The sequence below is a fragment of the Heloderma suspectum genome, chromosome 4 (assembly GCF_057233095.1).
Source record: "Heloderma suspectum isolate Gila_16-S chromosome 4, 16-S_ref, whole genome shotgun sequence".
Classification (NCBI taxonomy): domain Eukaryota; kingdom Metazoa; phylum Chordata; class Lepidosauria; order Squamata; family Helodermatidae; genus Heloderma; species Heloderma suspectum.
This window is the reverse complement of record NC_139461.1, coordinates 24,921,411-24,939,053: the sequence shown is the minus strand read 5'-3', so window position 1 is coordinate 24,939,053 and position 17,643 is coordinate 24,921,411.

Sequence of the window (17,643 nt, the reverse complement as noted above, 5' to 3'; positions counted from 1 at the left end):
GTGGCCACAAGACTGGAAAAGGTCAGTTTACATTCCAATGCCAAAGAAGGGCAATGCCAAAGAGTGTTCAAACTACCGTACAATTGCGCTCATTTCACATGCCAGCAAGGTTATGCTCCAAATCCTACAAGCTAGGCTTCAGCAGCATGTGAACTGAGAACTACTGGAAGTACAAGCGGGGTTTCGAAGAGGCAGAGGAACTAGAGATCAAATCGCCAACATTTGCTGGATCATGGAGAAAGCAAGAGAATTCCAGAAAAAGTCTATTTCTGCTTCATTGACTACGCTAAAGCCTTTGATTGTGTGGATCACAACAAACTGTGGCAAATTCTCAAAGAGATGGGACTACCAGATCACCTTACCTGTCTCCTGAGAAACCTGTATGAGGGACAAGAAGCAACAGTAAGAACCGGACATGGAACAACCACTTGGTTCAAAATTGGGAAAGGAGTACGACAAGGCTGTATATTGTCACCCTGCTTATTTAACTTATATGCAGAGTACATCATGAGAAACGCCAGGTTGGATGAATCACAGGTTGGAATTAAGGTTGCCGGGAGAATTATCAACAACCTCAGATATGCAGACGATACCACCTTAATGGCAGAAAGCAAAGAGGATCTAAAGAGCCTCTTGTTGAGGGTGAAAGTGGAGAGTGCAAAAGCTGGTTTGAAACGCAACATTAAAAAAACTAAGATCGTGGCATCTGGCCCCATCACTTCCTGGCATATAGAAGGGGAAGAAATGGAAGCAGTGACAGATTTTATTTTCTTGGGCTCCAAGATCACCACAGACGGTGACTGTAGCCATGAAATTAAAAGACACTTGCTCCTTGGGAGGAAAGCTATGGCAAACCTAGACAGCATAGTAAGAAGCAGAGACATCACCTTGCCGACAAAGATTCATATAATCAAAGCTATGGTTTTCCCAGTAGCAACATATGGCTGTGAGAGCTGGACTATAAGGAAGGCTGAGCACCGAAGAATTGATGCCTTCGAACTGTAGTGCTGGAGAAGACTCTTAAGAGTCCCCTGGACTGCAAGGAGGTCAATTCAGTCAATCCTAAAGGAAATCAACCCTGATTGCTCACTGGAAGGACAGATGCTGAAGCTGAAGCTCAAATATTTTGGCCACCTAAAATATTTGAGCTTCAATAAGAGAAAACTCCCTGGAAAAGACCCTGATGCTGGGAAAGATTGAAGGCAAAAGGAGAATAGGACAGCAGAGGATGAGATGGCTAGATAGCATCACCGATGCAATGAATATGAATTTGAGCACACTCCGGGAGAGAGCGGAGGACAAAAAGGCCTGGCATGCTATGGTCCATGGGGTCACGAACATGACATAACGACTGAACAACAACAACAATGCATAATTTTGATTGGAGAACTCCATTTCAAATTCAGAGATGTGCAGATGTTGAAGGATAACTGAGTTTCTATTCACATAATGGTTCGGAAGTGTGAAATTAGGTAACTAAGCATTGAAATTTCTGACCCATCCCTACTCACAGGGAAAGCTGGCATGAGCTCTGGGCCTGCTGCTTATGAACATAGAGGCCATGTTATAATAATCAGACATTACAACTGACTTCATAACAAAGCAGCTGTGAAAAGTTATGATTCCTTTGGTCTTTGGCTTGCCCACCAGATGTCCATATGGAAGTGTGCAGAGAGAGCTGGTTTTGCACCTGCCATTGTTCTGCTTGCAGGAAATTGAAAGGCTCTATCCAGGAAAGCAGATTTGGAGCACAACAGGTTAGCAGTAGTAGGGGGTGGATTCGTCACTCCCAATTTCAAGAGGAGTGAGTGAACCATTGGGGCAAGATATATGATATGGCAAGGGAGCAGGCCATGGGGTTGTTAACCAGTGTAGGCCAGCCTTTCCCAACCTGGTGCCCTGCAGATGTTCTGGATTTCAACTCCCATCAGCCCCAGCCAGCATGGCCAATGGTCAAGGATGATGGGAGTTGAAGTTCAAAACAACTAGAAGGCACCAGGTTGGGGAAGGCTGATGTAGCCCGTGACATTGCGTTGTGTGGAGTGTGCAATGGAGCAGACAATGGAACCAGGGTGCACAGAGGGAGAAGTAAACTATTGGGAGGCATGTTGCTGTTCTGGTTTCTGTTATGGAGCAGCATATTTGAGTGTACTGTAATCCATACATCACACGGCTGCACAATGTCTTCCCCACCACGCTCAGTGCAGCATGGATTCAAGTTCACCAGTTGCCTGACACCATTTCTATCTCTGCAGTCCCAAGCAGGCAGCAAGAGGATGTGGTCTATAGAGCCACACATGGCTGCTGGGCTGTGTTTAGCTTTGTGGCTCACAGGCTGCACAGGCCAAGCATATCATAGACTCCTGTGCTTAGGGTGGCCATGTTGCCTCCATTACAGAGCACAGACCTCTACTGAAACATGAATAAAAATAAGCGTACTTTTTCTGCAGCCCTGCCCTCTCAGCTTTTGGTCCTGCCCGCTTCTGGAATGTGGCCCCCAAGACCCTTCCAAGATTGGAATTCAGCCCTCGGGCTGAAAATGGTTCCCCAGCCCGCTCTACGTGAAGGGCTCATCCAGCTGAAGGTGCCCTCTATTTGAAGGGCTGTCCAGTCCACGTCAAGCTTTAAAATAGTCAGAAGAAGAGAGAGCAGGCAGCAGCCTTGAAGTGGTCCACCAGCTATTAGCACCTGGGAAGTGGATGGAGCGGCCACACAGGTCACCTGGTCAGTCTATGGTGAGATGTGTACTAACTGTTTCTAAATCTGCCTCTGTACCTATCAGTTAGCACGTACACATTTACGCAGATCTGCCCTCTTTTGTCCTCTTCGTTGGTGATGCATTTCCTCTTTTTTCGGTCACCCTATCCATGTTCCCAGCCTCACAATTGCTGTCCCTTGCCACCTAGAGTGTGCTGCCTATTGGTGCAGCAAACTGTGGCAGAAATTAATTCACAAAAGGCAAACCCTCAGGGGAATTTATCCTTGATTGATTTGATTTGTACCCCACCTTTCTACCAAGAAAAATTGGGAGAAGCTCAAGACAGCTTCTCCCACTCCTCCTTTCTCTTGAAACAAACCCATGTCTTTTCTGGCTTCAAACATCTGATGAATTCCCAGTATGGAAATATATCTTGACTTTAGCTCTCTGTATGATGCTGACTTGCTTTACTATTTTTGAAATAAGTGATCACAGTCTTGTTGTTCCATTGCTACGATGAAGCCTTTTGAATGTTTCCACTGTCCTTTTTTTTTTTTTTAACTTATTGGCTCATGCTGACAACAACCAGTGTGGTGCAGTGGTTAGAGTCAGTGGGACTCAGGAGATCTGGGTTCTAGTCCTCACTCGACCATGAAGCTCACTGTGTGGCTTTGGGTCAGGCACCTATTCTCAGCCTAACAGGGCTACCTCACAGGGCTGTTATGGGCATAAAATGTAGAGGAGGAAGATCATGTAAGCCACCTTGGGTTCCTTGCAAGAAGAAAAAAGGTGGGTATAAATGTAATAATAAAAATGCTAGAGACCAACCTTCCACAACCTGGTGCCCTCCAGATGTGTTGGACCACAACTCCCATAATTCACGCTGGCTGGGAATTATAGGAGTTGCGGTCCAACACATCTGGAGGGCACCAGGTTGGGAAAGACTATTATAGACTTTACCTCTCTCTCTCTCTCTCTCTCTCCCTATATATATATATGTGTGTGTGTGTGTGTGTGTGTGTGTGTATACTTTTTCTTCAAAAAATCTTAACACACATAATAAAAGCAAAATCAACATACCATCATAACAACAAAAACAGCAAACAATAAAACCAAATAATAATTACAAACATTAAAACACACACACAAAAAAAGGTTGCTCTAGACTCTTGGTGGCATTCAGAGGGGGTGAGTCACGATTCCATCCTGCATCTGGCACCGAGTGTGTTTATATGTTCTAAGAACACGTGCTAAATTTCTGTAGAACAGGACGCCTTGGAAAGCACCAGGATAAGCGGAAACCATCCATATGACTGAAAAGACCGGTGATATTCTCCTTGGGGGCTTGGCTGGGGAGCTCCCAGCTTGAGTGGCTTTTTAAATGTACACAAACGTGTTTCTGATTTGGTCGCTCTTCTTGGCGGCAGGAATGCCTTCTGAAGTCTGTGGAGGTAAAAGGATCAGCACGAAACCAGAGAACTGTGTGCTTTGCTTCTTGGGCCCAACGTCAACAGACTGTTTCGAGGGAGCTAATTAGACCCCCTTCTCACCCCTCTCACCCATGTTTTAAAAAACAAATGCCTCCCCAGGCCCCGGATCAAAATAAATTTGCAAGTTTAATTGCACGTTAGCTCCATACATTTCCTTGCTTATATCATCAAACTATCACTTGGGAGCAGCCGTGACAAGCTCATTATAATCGGCACCAGGATAATAGTGTAAAGATGATTAAAGTCAGCAGAATGTGTTGTGTAAGATCGTAGAAAGTGGTATTCTTAGCCTTCTGGCAGCAACCTAAGCCTAGCAAAGCTCCTACAGCAACCTGAGTCCAGCAAAGTCATTCTACACACTAGCCCAGTTTAAATGCAATGCCAGACCATTATGTGGTGTTACATGAGTTAACCTTCCGCTCACACACTAGGTCACTGGATAATTTTCAGTAGATCAGCAAACTGAATTTGAATGGCTTAGTGGTAGCAGCTCCATGTGATGGGATTATTTAGTAATGGTGCCTCCTGTTAGAAAGGCAATTAGCAGATTCAAACAAAAGGCAAAACAGAATGAGCATTTACCAGTCCCACATGCACACAGGCTATCTGAGAACAATAAAAGCAACCACAATCTTCTTTAGTGAAAGAAAGAAAGAAAGAAAGAAAGAAAGAAAGAAAGAAAGAAAGAAAGAAAGCAGTTTACTCACAAATATTATTTCATAAACAATGCAGATACAGCCTGGAGTTTCAAAAGGAGCTTGCTCATTCCATGTGCTCCCAGCAATGGTGGAGGTCGAGGGCAGGGGGGAGGAGCAAAGGAGCCAGTGTGGGGTAGTGGCTAGAGTGCTGGACTGGGAGTCGGGAGACCCGAGTTCTAGTCCCCGCTCAGACACAGATGCTCACTGGGTGACTTTGGGCCAGTCACAGACTCTCAGCCCAACCTACCTCACAGGGTTGTTGTTGTGAGGATAAAATGGAGAGGAAGAGGATTATGTACGCCGTCTTGGGTTCCTTAAGGAGGAAAAAAGGTGGGATATAAATGTAATAAATAAAAGGAAGAAATCCCAGGAAACCACACTGTAGGCTATAGAGATCCTAGGGCTAGCTGTGGTCAAAATTCCCATGAACTAACTAACTGCAGCACTGCCCCCTTCCAGGAATTTGCAGATGAGGTTGCAATATTCCCAGCAACATGCTCCATCACCACTACCAACAGCAGCAGCACCACAAGTTAGGCTGTTCGAATCTCTGATCTGTAATCTGTAGCTTTGACCTTGTAGGGCAGGTCACCCCAGAGTAAGGCTGGGGTAATGGGCTTCCAATTCTGAGCCACCATACTGCATTTTGCTCTGCCACCCCCACTATTTTCCATGGGTCCAGCATTGCTGATATAAAGACGCTCATTTTTCTCTTTACTGCTGTTCCCTGCCTATCCGGGGACCTGTGTTTTGCCCAAGGCAAGAGACAGATCTGAGTTACAGCCAGTCTTTATGTTTTCAGTAATGAGTGTCAGCCATTGCTCCTTTGTCCCAGAATGCTCAGTGTAATCTGATACCAGCAGCACCTACCAGTGGCAAATTCATTCATTTGACAATCTCTGTCTTGGGACTGGATCTAAACTACACACCTCATGGACACAACATCTGACCTAACTTTGGATTTTCTTCGACCTTCCCTCACTTTTTGTACCACCTAACCAGTGGTTGGATCCAGATTTAAGCTGGAAAAACTGCACTGGCAGAAGTGGACTTCCTCACCCCCTCCTTCCCATGGCAGCCTCTCCAGCCTCCTGAAAATGCTATATAGTCAGGAGATCCTGTTGAATGGGGTCACCTATATTGTGGGGGGATACATGTGTGGGGGCAGGGGGATCCCCATAAAAGAGGAAGAGGAACCTTTTGCAAGCAGAGCTCTTCCTCTCGCAGAAGGCAGATCCTGGATCCGCCCCCTGATCAAGAGTTCTGCTGAACTCAAAAGCTTGCACACTCTTTTGTGGCATTTTGGTTGGTCCTAATAAAAGTATAGGCCAGCTGTGGATGTTGGATTTTTTTTTCTCATGGGCCAATGTGGCTATCTTCGTTTATTAGTAGTATGTGTTCTAGAGTGGCCATGACTCAGTTCAGTTTCCTGGAAAGACTCTCAAACAGACCCCCTGTTCTGCTTTTCAGTGGCTAAATCATGTAGGGCCCTCCCCATGTTCCAGGGTTTGGGTAGCTGTAGACTTTCAGTCTTCAGAGAGGTGTGTCTGCCGTTAAGAAGTAGGGAACTAAAAGTATTCACGAACCAAGGTTGGGGTGTGTCCCAAGGTTGCTTCGCTCTCAAGCAGGGCCAGCATCAAGGGTAGGCATGGTTGAGCACCTGCCAAGGGCCCGCTGTCAAGGGCTCCTTGGAGGCCTCTCTCAGTCTAATCCAGTAGCCAAGTCCAGACACAGACAAAGGGATTATTTTCAAAGCTTTATTCCTCTTTTACAACTTAATAACTCTACTGTTAGCAACTAGATATGAGCAGCAGAGTACCTATGCCCTACGTTGGAACAGTTGGTCCCCGTTTGAAAGGGAATTACTGGCAGACCCCTGAACTTAAGGACTAGGGAGAGTCCCTCCCCTTTTCCCTTGGATCCTCTGGGCGCAGCCGTTGTTTGCGTGCAAACAACGGGCACTATGCCTCCTTTCTGCGCCCTCCATTTGGCGCCGCTCTCTGCGTCGGCGTCGCGCGCCCACCAAGTCTGCTTCCCGCGCTCTGTCACTCCCTGGACTGCTATCTAAGCTAGGAATGCTGGTGGGAGGAATCTCCACCAGCTGTTGGCCCTGGGAAAGAGGAGCGCGCTCCTCTCCCAGGAGCGACTCCTCTTCCTCAGAATCAGAACTACTCTGGGATTCTATGGGCTCAGCGTCCACCCTGACACCCACACCCCAGCAGGGGCCCACTGGCAAGAACCCCCTGGACTTGCTCCTCCTCTTCACCATGGCAACCTGCTTGTTCACCTGCCTCTCGCTCTGGCCCAGACAACGGTGGTGAGAAGGAGGAGCAGCGGATGCCACGGCCTACTTGCTCCCTGGCTGTTTGCCTGTCAAGCAAGCAAGCGGTAGCAAAGATGAGAAAGAGGAGGAGGAGCGATAGGAGCTGGTGGCAATGGTAGTGAGGAGATAGACTCCCTGAGGGAGGGGGCCCATGGAGGGTGCCTTGCCCAAGGGCCCTCAAAAACCTGCTTAATGCCAAATGATAATGCCATGCTTTCATTTTCAAGATGATAGACAATACGCCAGGCATTAGCTGGTTCAGAGACCTAGGCAGGGCAGCAGGCTAGGCAGGGTAGCACCACTGCAGTTTCTCATTGGTCCTGTACCTGCAGCCTAAAACAATATAGCACATTCAGCCACTGAATACTGCTAGTGGGGAAAAAAGAAGAACTGGTGATAGATGAGAAGCCAGAGTTGGTCCTGTGCCTGCGGCCTAACACAGTACAGCACATTCAGCCACTAAATAGTGCTGAGAAGAAAAGAGAAAACCTAATGAAATGCAACACGGGACAGCAGCAGCGAACCATTCTCCCCGCCCCCTTTTTTTCTGCAAAACACTTTCTGAACACAAGCAGTCTGTCTGAGCAGTGAGAAGTTGGCCTTTCATCAACAATACCCTAAAACGGGGGTGAGGAACATCTTGCAGCCCAAGAACCAAATTCACTTTCAGAGAAGCTCTCAGGCACCAGAGTCCAGAGGGGGGAGGGGGCAAAGGCCCTGGGGCCAAAGTTAAGAGCACTGGGGCTGGGGCCAGATCAAGGCCACAAGGGACCAAGGGGCTAGAGGGGCCCCACTCTGCTCCTAATCCTGAACTCACACACGTGACACATGGCATTGCACACAATCAGTCAACAGCGTTCAACACTAATGGGGGGACGGGGGGAAATACTACATATTTTAGTGGAAATAGTCTTCCATGCTTTTCTGGAAGCAAAAGACTAACATCGCTTCCATGGTAGAGAACTCAAATACAAATACGAGCTTCTCATTTTACAGCACACAGACACAGAAAACATAAACACACATTGAACCTCTCACTCTTTCACCCACACGCAGATTGAGAGAGAGAGAGAGAGAGAGAGAGAGAGGAACAGGCTGCCTCACTGCTTCACAACAGCCAAGCAGGACTCACACACACACACACACACACACACACACACATTATTTTGCTGCCTGAGGAGGACCAGCAAACGCATCCCATTTCTCACGGGATGAACTCACTTTCTCCCTGGAAGTGGCCAGTCACTTCCTCTCAGCCTAACCTATCTCACAGGATTGTTGTGAGGATAAAAATGGGGAAGAAAGGTAGACCATAAATGTAATAACATGAAGTGAATAATTTTATACTAGGAAAACATAATTGTCTTACACTGACTGGGTTTGCACAACATGCTAACCCACACTCAGTGGTTGAGTGTGGCTTGTTGTTGAACTAAGGGTTTTTTGTTGAACCATGGGTTACCATGTTGTCTGACACCAGGATGTTTTCCTCAGGATGGCTTGTTGACCATGCAGTGTGGCTTAGTTTTCTCGAATGAGCCACCTTGATAACCCATGGTTTATTGTAGGGTTGTTCAGCGTGGTTAACAGGCCACCCTGTGGAAAATGTCCTAGGTTCAGACGACACGTTAACCCATGGTTCAGCAAACAACCCACGGTTCAACAACAACCCACACTCAGCCACTGAGTCTGGGTTAGCATGTTGTGTAAACAGCCCCATATGTTCAAAATAAGCCTCCCTAGTGTGTAAAATGGCCAACTGTGTATTGTATGTTGTGCGCTCATTTGTGCACAAGATCTACTCGGAAATTTGTCTTACAGAAACCCTGGGGAAGGAGCCTGAAGACTGATACCAGCTCTACTAACTCATATTAGACATTAAAAATTTGAAGAACATCCTCTTGTTTCTCATATGCCCCACCCAAATGCCTCCATCTTATGTATGAACATAAACACAAAGTAACTTTATTAACAGCAAAAACTACGAAGAGTCTTATGGCATCTTAAAGACTAAGACATTTACTCTGGCATAAGCTTTTGTGGACTATAGCCCACCTCATCAGATGGATCTAGTATTATGGGGAACTTTATACACAGTGCATATGGGGGGTGGGGGGTGGAAGAATTGTAAACAGTGAGGTGCCATGAGACTCTTTATCTTTTTTGCTGCAATAGACTAACACAGCTACACTCTGGTGTTTATTAATGGTGCAACCCTATACATGTCTACTCAGAAGTTAGTACCATTGTGTTCAATGGATTTTATACCTGGGTAAAGGACTGCAGCCTAAATGCCTCTTCTTCTCTCACCCCCACACCCCGCCGCTTCCTTCCTTCCTTCCCTTCAAGTTACTGTATGGCACAGAAATAATTCCGTGGATAAAGAAACTTTGGCTGAAATGCTAAACACACTAATTGGGGAGTTGGTGTGTTGCTGCTTTCCTGCTGCAATGGGTGGGAGGTGGAGGGTGTCCAGAGTGAAGGACCTGACTGGGCAGGGTGGCACCTCTGCTATCATCAATAACCAGCCAACAAAAAGCTTGGAAAGACCACCATTTCATATTCCTTGCCTGCACTCACACACAGCTTCCTGGTAGGGATGTCAGAGAATTTCACCACGAATCTCGGGGAGGCCATATGCCAGCGCATTCAGCCCCCCGATATCGGTCTGCCACGGAGAAACGGTCTGCCCCCCCTGCCCCCCCCCGGGACGGGACTTACCTTCAGCGAATCTTCCTGGCGGTGGCAGCTCAGGCAGCGGCTCCGGCGGTGGTGCAGCGGCGGCGGCGGCCAGTCTTCCGACCGGCTGCCGCCGCCGCCATTTCCAAGTTAAAAAAAAAAAAAAAGTGATAGGCTACGTAAAGATTTACGTAGCCTATCACGGCTAAATTTTAAAAAACACCGTGATAGGCTACGTAAATGTTTACGTAGCCTATCACGGCTGAGTAAAAAAAAAAATGCACGTACGCAAATGGTGGCGCCCATGGGCACCGCCATTTGCGTTCCTTATTTTGGCATGTCTTAGTCTACGTAAACATTTATGTAAACTACGGCGAAAATAAGGGGAACGCAAATAGCGTAGATGCTACGCTATTTGCGTTCCCCTTATATTCGCCGTAGTCTACGTAAATGTTTACATAGACTAAGACGTGCCAAAATAAGGAACACAAATGGCGGTGCCCATGGGCGCCACCATTTGCGTACGTGCATTTTTTTTTTTACTCAGCCGTGATAGGCTACGTAAACATTTATGTAGCCTATCACGGCTGACTGCAGGGACACAAATGGCAGCGGCTACAGCTTCTGCCATTTGCAGACCCGGCTGGCCAGGATTCGGGGGGGGAGGGATGGAGAGCCTCCCCTCCCCGGCCAGAATTTCAGGAGGAGGGATGGAGCGCCTCCCCCCCACCTCAAATCAATTTCGTTAAAAGGTAAGTCACTTTTGTACATCCCTACTTCCTGGGACCAAAGGAAAAAAGGGAGGGGGTCAAAATGAACCAGGATGTCCTTTCTGCGGTTAAGTGGTAACTCTACACTCCTCTCTGTGGCCAGATGCTAATCATAGCTGTGACTTGACTCATTGGCTAAACACACTGAAAGGTGGTAGCAGACTCATTTCTCACAAAACTATTGTGCATTTCTCACAAAATGATAGGAATGGGCCTGACGGTTTTGTCCAGGGGAGGCTGGCAGCTCCAATTTCAGTGGGGTAGAGATTCCATTCTGGGGTTTAGCTACAACCAGCCAGAAGTCGAAAGGGGCTATCCAAGGTGCTGGGCCCTATCCCCAAAATGGGTCCAGCACCTAGGATAGCTCTTTAGACTTCTGCTTGGCTGTAACTAAGACCCAGAATGGAATCTTCACCCCACCGAAATTGGAGCCACCAGCCTCCCCTGGTTGTGTCTCATATCTGGGATTCCACAAGGGCTAGAGACTTGCTCTTTTAAAAAAAAGAATTTGAAAGCTTCAAATATGGGCTAGCTAGTGGGCCCCCACAGAACATGAGTTGGGGGCTACAGCCCCCTTAGCCCTGGGGTTAATCTGGCTGTATGTGGGGCCAAAAATAAAAGTACATTGTAGCTGAAAGCTCTTACTGCCAGCAGATAAGCCTTAGGAGAGGCATTTCAACCTTTAAGAATGGGAAGGGGACTTCACAAATCTCAACAACCACCAAACAATCTGTGGTTGGTGGAAAGGGGGTGGGGCCAGGAAGGGGGCATGGTCATCTGGGGGACCACTGGAGGGCCAGATTTGGCACTTAGGCCTAAGTTTCCCCACCCCTGCCCTTAAAGGGCTACAACCCATAGCGCCAGATCCCAGGAATAGGGTTGTAGAACAGTAAGTTTATCCCAGAGTGTAGAAATGACACTACTGAAGCTGCTGAAAGACTGCGAACTTAAGCACACTTACCTGAGAGTAATTTCCATGGGAGCAAATAGAACCTTCATCCAAGGAAATCAAGTGTATTTAGGATCAGAGCGTAAAAACACTATGCAAATAATAAGAAAATAGGCCACAGGAGATACCTTTTCACAAGGTCTACATCATAATCAAGTGCGTGTTTAAGAGAAAGATTGTGATGTGTTTGGGCATGACTGCATAGCAACTAAATCTTTCTCAAGGACTGGGAGGCAGCCGGGAAAGCAACTCAATAAAACAGAGACATCTGAAGTGGGAATAAATGTCTCGGAAATTCTCGGCTACAGTGATTTATTGTCTATTCTCTTCAAAAGGTAATAAAGACTTCACAGAAAGGAGGGAACGATCATGCAGCCAAAACCTCACATAAAAGAAGTGGCATCCTGGGTGTTCTAGTGGATGTTCAGTTGGGAGGGAATGTTGTTGCCTCATTTGCTAAATGGTTAGGGAATGATGCCTGTCTTCAGATGACACCCCTTTTCTTGGGGTAGTCTTGACAGTCAACATTCCTTTACCACAATTTTACCTGCTTCCATCAGCGCACTTCCACAAAAGTGGACTTCACAGGTCAGAGTTAAGAGCACAAAGGGCCATGGAGGGAGTGTTGGATTTTGGCAGCAGCCCCATATTCTGGTCCCCATTAGGGGCCAAACAACACATGACACAGGAGATGTATGACTGGACAAAGTGACTGTCATGACCCTGAAGTCTAGCAGTGACCTGGACATGGACTCGGAGGCTGTCTCCAGCAAGACCCCACAGACCTGTCCCTCTGCATCTAGAGGAGGTTGCTTTGCCATCCTTGGGCTCTGAAGATTCAGCCATGAAGACACCAACATGCCACAGCCACCCCTACATTGGTGCAGCCTGAAGCTGTTAAGACAGACCAGGCCCTTTTAAGAGTAATGCCCTTAGTCAGTGTGGAGGTGGACTAACCTGCCTAAAGGAATTCAAACCCCTACTTAAGGCTCAATCATGATCTGCTGCTTGTTGGAGCAGCATACAGACACACTTGCCTGACTTCCAGCCCCAGCACTAGTTGGAGCTCTCCATGGTGCTGTCCTATTCCCACTCTAGGTTCTCTGGGAAATCTGACTTGCTCCAAACCCTAATCCATAAAGAAACATTGTAACCCATGTCTCACCAACACCCAACAATGCTAAGCCCTCACCAAGACAGAGGCACAACAGGACCCTCTTTCTATGCTCCTCATGCTTCGTTGGAGGCCACTCTTCAATTTCTTCTAATTTTGCTGGTGCCTGGGGTCATAAGGAGAGGAGGGGTTAGTATTACCACTGTATGATTGTCAGGGTTCCACTTATGACCTGGACCCCAGGTCATAATTCCTTAAGGATTTATTGCCTCCTTAAGAGTCCCACCTTCCTTCTTTTAAACTTCCCCTTCCCACTAACGTGGGGTTTAGGCTGTAGACACAGGGTGATTGGCACTTCAGAGACTTGGGTTTTAACCACAACAGTTTACTGGTTAATTAAAGCAAGCAATTTACAACTAAAGGTATTTACAGAATAGAGCTGAGTGATACAAAAGATATTAAGAGAAAATAAAGGTTGCAAAAATGCAAGTACCTCTACCTAGGGATGGCGGAGAATTCCGCCATGGACCCAAATGAGGCTGGGTTCAAAAGAATCCAGCCTCCGGAATCTGCAGCAGAATGGATCATTTACCTCCGCCTCCCAAGGATTCCCTCTGGAACAGCACTCCGGCTCCAGACCGCTTGCAATACAATAATGGTGGCTGCTTTATGGCTTCATTTAGGTTAAACTGAGTGCTTTACGGCTGCAAGTGGCGTCCACTATGCCATTTGCAGCTGTATTCCTCAGAGCGATATGGTAATGGCAGCCGCCATTACCATATCGGAAGCGGTACGGAGCTAGCGTGCGGCTCCGCAAAATCGTCGCAGAGCGGAGCCACTCCAGAGGGTTCCGGGGGGGAGGAACAGATCTCCTCCCCCCCAGCAGACAATGCTGCAGATCGGACGGTAAGCAATCCATCCATCCCTACCTCTACCCTAGCTGCACTTAGACTTCTCCAGGCTGCTTCTTCCTGCTCCCTCTTCAGACTCTGGCCTTCTTCTATCTCACTCACTAGCTCTCTCTACCATTTTTTCTCCTCCTTCCCCAAAACTGAAAGTACTGTTTCAAACCTGAAGTAATGAAACTTAATTCAAGGAAATGAAACTTAACCAGGGAAATGAAACTACTCCTCTCAGGGATACCCCCTTCCCCCCCAAAAACGACAACAACCCAGGCCTCTAGGCCTGTTCTTTTTCTTTTTCTTGCCTCTGTAGGCCTCAAACCTCAAGAGCTCTTCATATTCTGGCCAAAATTTGCTCAGAGCACTGAGAATGAGTTAAGAAAAGTAGGGGATTTCCTCCAAAGCCAATGGAGGGTGAGTTCTCCAAAACCACACATTGAAGCCAGGAAAAGGATTTGCCAAAACTGACAGTTCAGACATCCCACCCAGTCATATTCCATTCATACCACATCCAGAGTGTTTGGATAATCAGAAATATTAATAATAATAATAATCAGCAGCAGCAGCAGCAGCAATAGCAACCAATCGATAATAATAAGAGAGGATTTCAAAAAGGGTAAAAAGGAGGAACCTGGGAACTACAGACCAGTCAGTCTGACATCAATCCCTGGGAAAGTTCTGGAGCAGATGATCAAGAAATCCATCTGTAAGCACCTTGAAAACAATGCAGTGATTACTCGAAGCCAACATGGATTTATCAAGAACAAATCCTGCCAGACGAATCTGATCTCATTTTTTGATCAAGTCACCTCCCTTGTGGACTGTGGGAATGCTGTGGACATAATATACCTTGACTTCAGCAAAGCTTTTGACAAAGTGCCCTATGATATCCTGATGAGCAAACTAGCTCAAAGTGGCTAGATGAAACAACGATCCGGTGGATCCACAGTTGGCTACAGAATTGGACTCAAAGAGTGCTTATCAATGGGATCGTCTCAAACTGGAGAGAGGTAATGAGCGGAGTACCGCGGGGCTCAGTCCTGGGCCCAGTGCTCTTCAACATTTTTATGAATGACTTGGAGGAGGAGATGCAGGGAATGCTGATCAAATTTGCAGATGACACAAAATTGGTTAGGATAGCTAATACTTTGGAAGACAGAAACAAAATTCAAAGTGATCTGGATAGACTGGAGCACTGGACAGAAAACAACAGAATGGCATTTAATAGGGATAAATGCCAAGTTCTGCACCTAGGAAAAAGAAACCAAATGCACAGTTACTAGATGGGGGAGACTTGGCTCAACAATACTACAAGCAAGAAGAATCTTGGAATTGTTGTAGGTCACAAGCTGAATATGAGCCAACAATGTGATGTGGCTGCAAAAAAGGCCAATGCTTCTTTGGGCTGCATTAATAGAAGCATAGCTTCCAATTCCCGGGAAGTACTAGTTCCCCTCTACTCAGCACTGGCTAGGCCTCATCTGGAGTACTGTGTCCAGTTCTGGGCACTGCACTTGAAGAATGATGCAGACAAACTGGAAAGGGTTCAGAGGAGGGCAACAAAGATGATCAGGGGACTGGAAACAAAGCCCTGTGAGGAGAGACAGAAAGAACTGGGCATGTTTAGCCTTGAGAAGAGAAGACTGAGGGGAGATATGATAGCGCTCTTCAAATACTTGAAAGGTTGTCCCAGAGGGGAAGGCCAGGATCTCTTCTTGATCATCCCAGAGTGCAGGACATGAAATCATGGGCTCAAGTTACAGGAAGCCAGATTCCAGCTGACATCCTGTTAGAGCAATAGGACAATGGAAGCAATGACCTAGGGAGGTGGTGGGCTCTCCCACATTGGAGGCGTTCAAGATGAGGCTGGACAGCCATCTGTCAGGGATGCTCTGACTTGGGTTCCTGCATTGAGCAGGGCGTTGGACTCAATGGCCTTGTAGGCCCCTTCCAACCCTACTATTCTATGATTCTATGATTCTATGATTCTATGATTCTATGATTCTATGATTCTATGATTTGTGTCTGTCTGCCTATCTATCAGCACCATAGCTCCAAGACTGTGAAACCTAGACACCTGAAACTTGACATGCATATTAACGGGACAGTAGGGGCATGTACCTCAGGGTTATTTTGCTTTTAAAACACAATTTGACTGTGTCCATGTGGTTGAAACCTGCAGTATCATCTTCAGCCTCTAGGGGCAGTCTTCCCTGACCAGCACCTAGCTTTGCAGTCAATACAATTTGAAAAAATCGGAAGTTAGCAGGCCTAGGGACAGAGTTATACGCTTGACCTCACCCCCCTGCTGTGGGGCAGTGTCCCCCCCCCAGGGGGGATGAAGTGGACAGACACTGCCCAGAGCGGGCTATGGGTGTGCACCATGACAGGGGCCATGCCTAGGGGTGCCAGATGGCATGAGTTCACTCACACAGAACAGGCACAATGGGTCCAAACTCTGACAGCTGTGTAAGGCTGCTTCACTTTACCAAACCATGGGCCATTCCAACCTGTGTAAAGCCGGGTTCATTCTACAACAACTACTAATTGTTGTCCCTCAAAAACATGCAATTAATTCTGAAAATCAGGAGATTTAGCACAACTGAAATTTGCTTAGAGGGATGCCCCTAGTTTCTAACCTTTTCTTGACTAAAAGGTAACACCAGGGACCCCATAAGCCTCTCTCCTCCCCTATTTATCTCAAGGGCCTCCAAATCTGTATAGCAGCAGATTGAACAAGGGGGCTTTCCTTGGCTTTTCTGCAAAGCACAAACTTGCTCTATAAAACAAGAACAAAATTTACAGAAGCATCCTCCAAACACCTCTCCTAATAAACACCAAACGCAGATGGCTGAGACAACCCTCTTCTGGCAAACCAGCCCCTCTCCCAGTTTGCCGCTCTATAGATCTATAATGAATAAAAGTGAAGAAAACATTTCTTTTCGGGCTGATCTAGTGTTTTGGATTATAGTTAATATTTTCTGGCAAGCAGCTCAGCTGTGCTTGAGCATTCCAAAATAGGAACAGATGTTCCCCAGCTTCATCGGCATCCCACTGGTGAAGATCCCCAGTCATCCCTGCAGAGGGAAGTCAGCAGAATGCATGGCTTTTTGAAGGACCCGAGGGTTTTGTTCTTTAAATTAAGATGGGGGTCTGGATGGATCCATTCACGTTCTTTGTTTCAAGTTACCAGGGCTTCAGCATTTATTTCTTTGCCCCGTGTGAGGTTGTGTTGGCCCCAGGCCTGTAGTTTTAGCAGGGCCTAGAGATCCATAATGCGCTCTGACTTTAGTCCATCAGCTGCAGTTTTCCTGTTAGTAGTCCTCTTGATTGGTAAGATGAGTCAAAGGTCGATATCACCGCCTCAGCACATTCCATGCTAACGAGTGCTGGTCTTATCAGGGCCTAGGATGCGCTTGAGAAGTGAGGCTCTGTTTATGCTAAGCTACAAGTGTCTGTGCTGGGGAAGTTCTGATTGTTTTCCTTCTGACCAAGCAACTGATGCTGGGAATGAACGCTAGTTAACGCTTGCTGCTGTCATTCTGCCTCGCTGCTGACACATATGGTATAAAACCCATTGTACCCCATGGCTCTGGGTTCAGAGAAGCTGTCTGATCCAACCACTGGATATGCCTGTGTGCTGTAAGTGCTCAACAAAGTCTCCTTGTAAGCAAACCTGGATCTGGCTTATCACTATCTCGGCACCTCCAAACCTTAGCAGCCCACAGCCAGGGCAATACAGAGGTGCCACATGGTTGAGGGTCATGCAGTGGAGTGGGAGAAGCTCAGTAGTAGAGCACATGCTTTGCATGTAGAAGGTCCCAGGTTCAATCCCTGGAACCTCCAGGTAGGAAAAAAATCCTGCCTAAAACCCTGGGAGACACTACCAGTCAGTATCAACAATACTGGGCTAGATGGACCAAGAGTCTGACTTAGTATAAAGCAGCTTCCTGTGTTCCTGTGTTCATAAAGCCTCTGCACACACTGAGAATGCCCATATTAGAGAAGAAGACAAGAAGC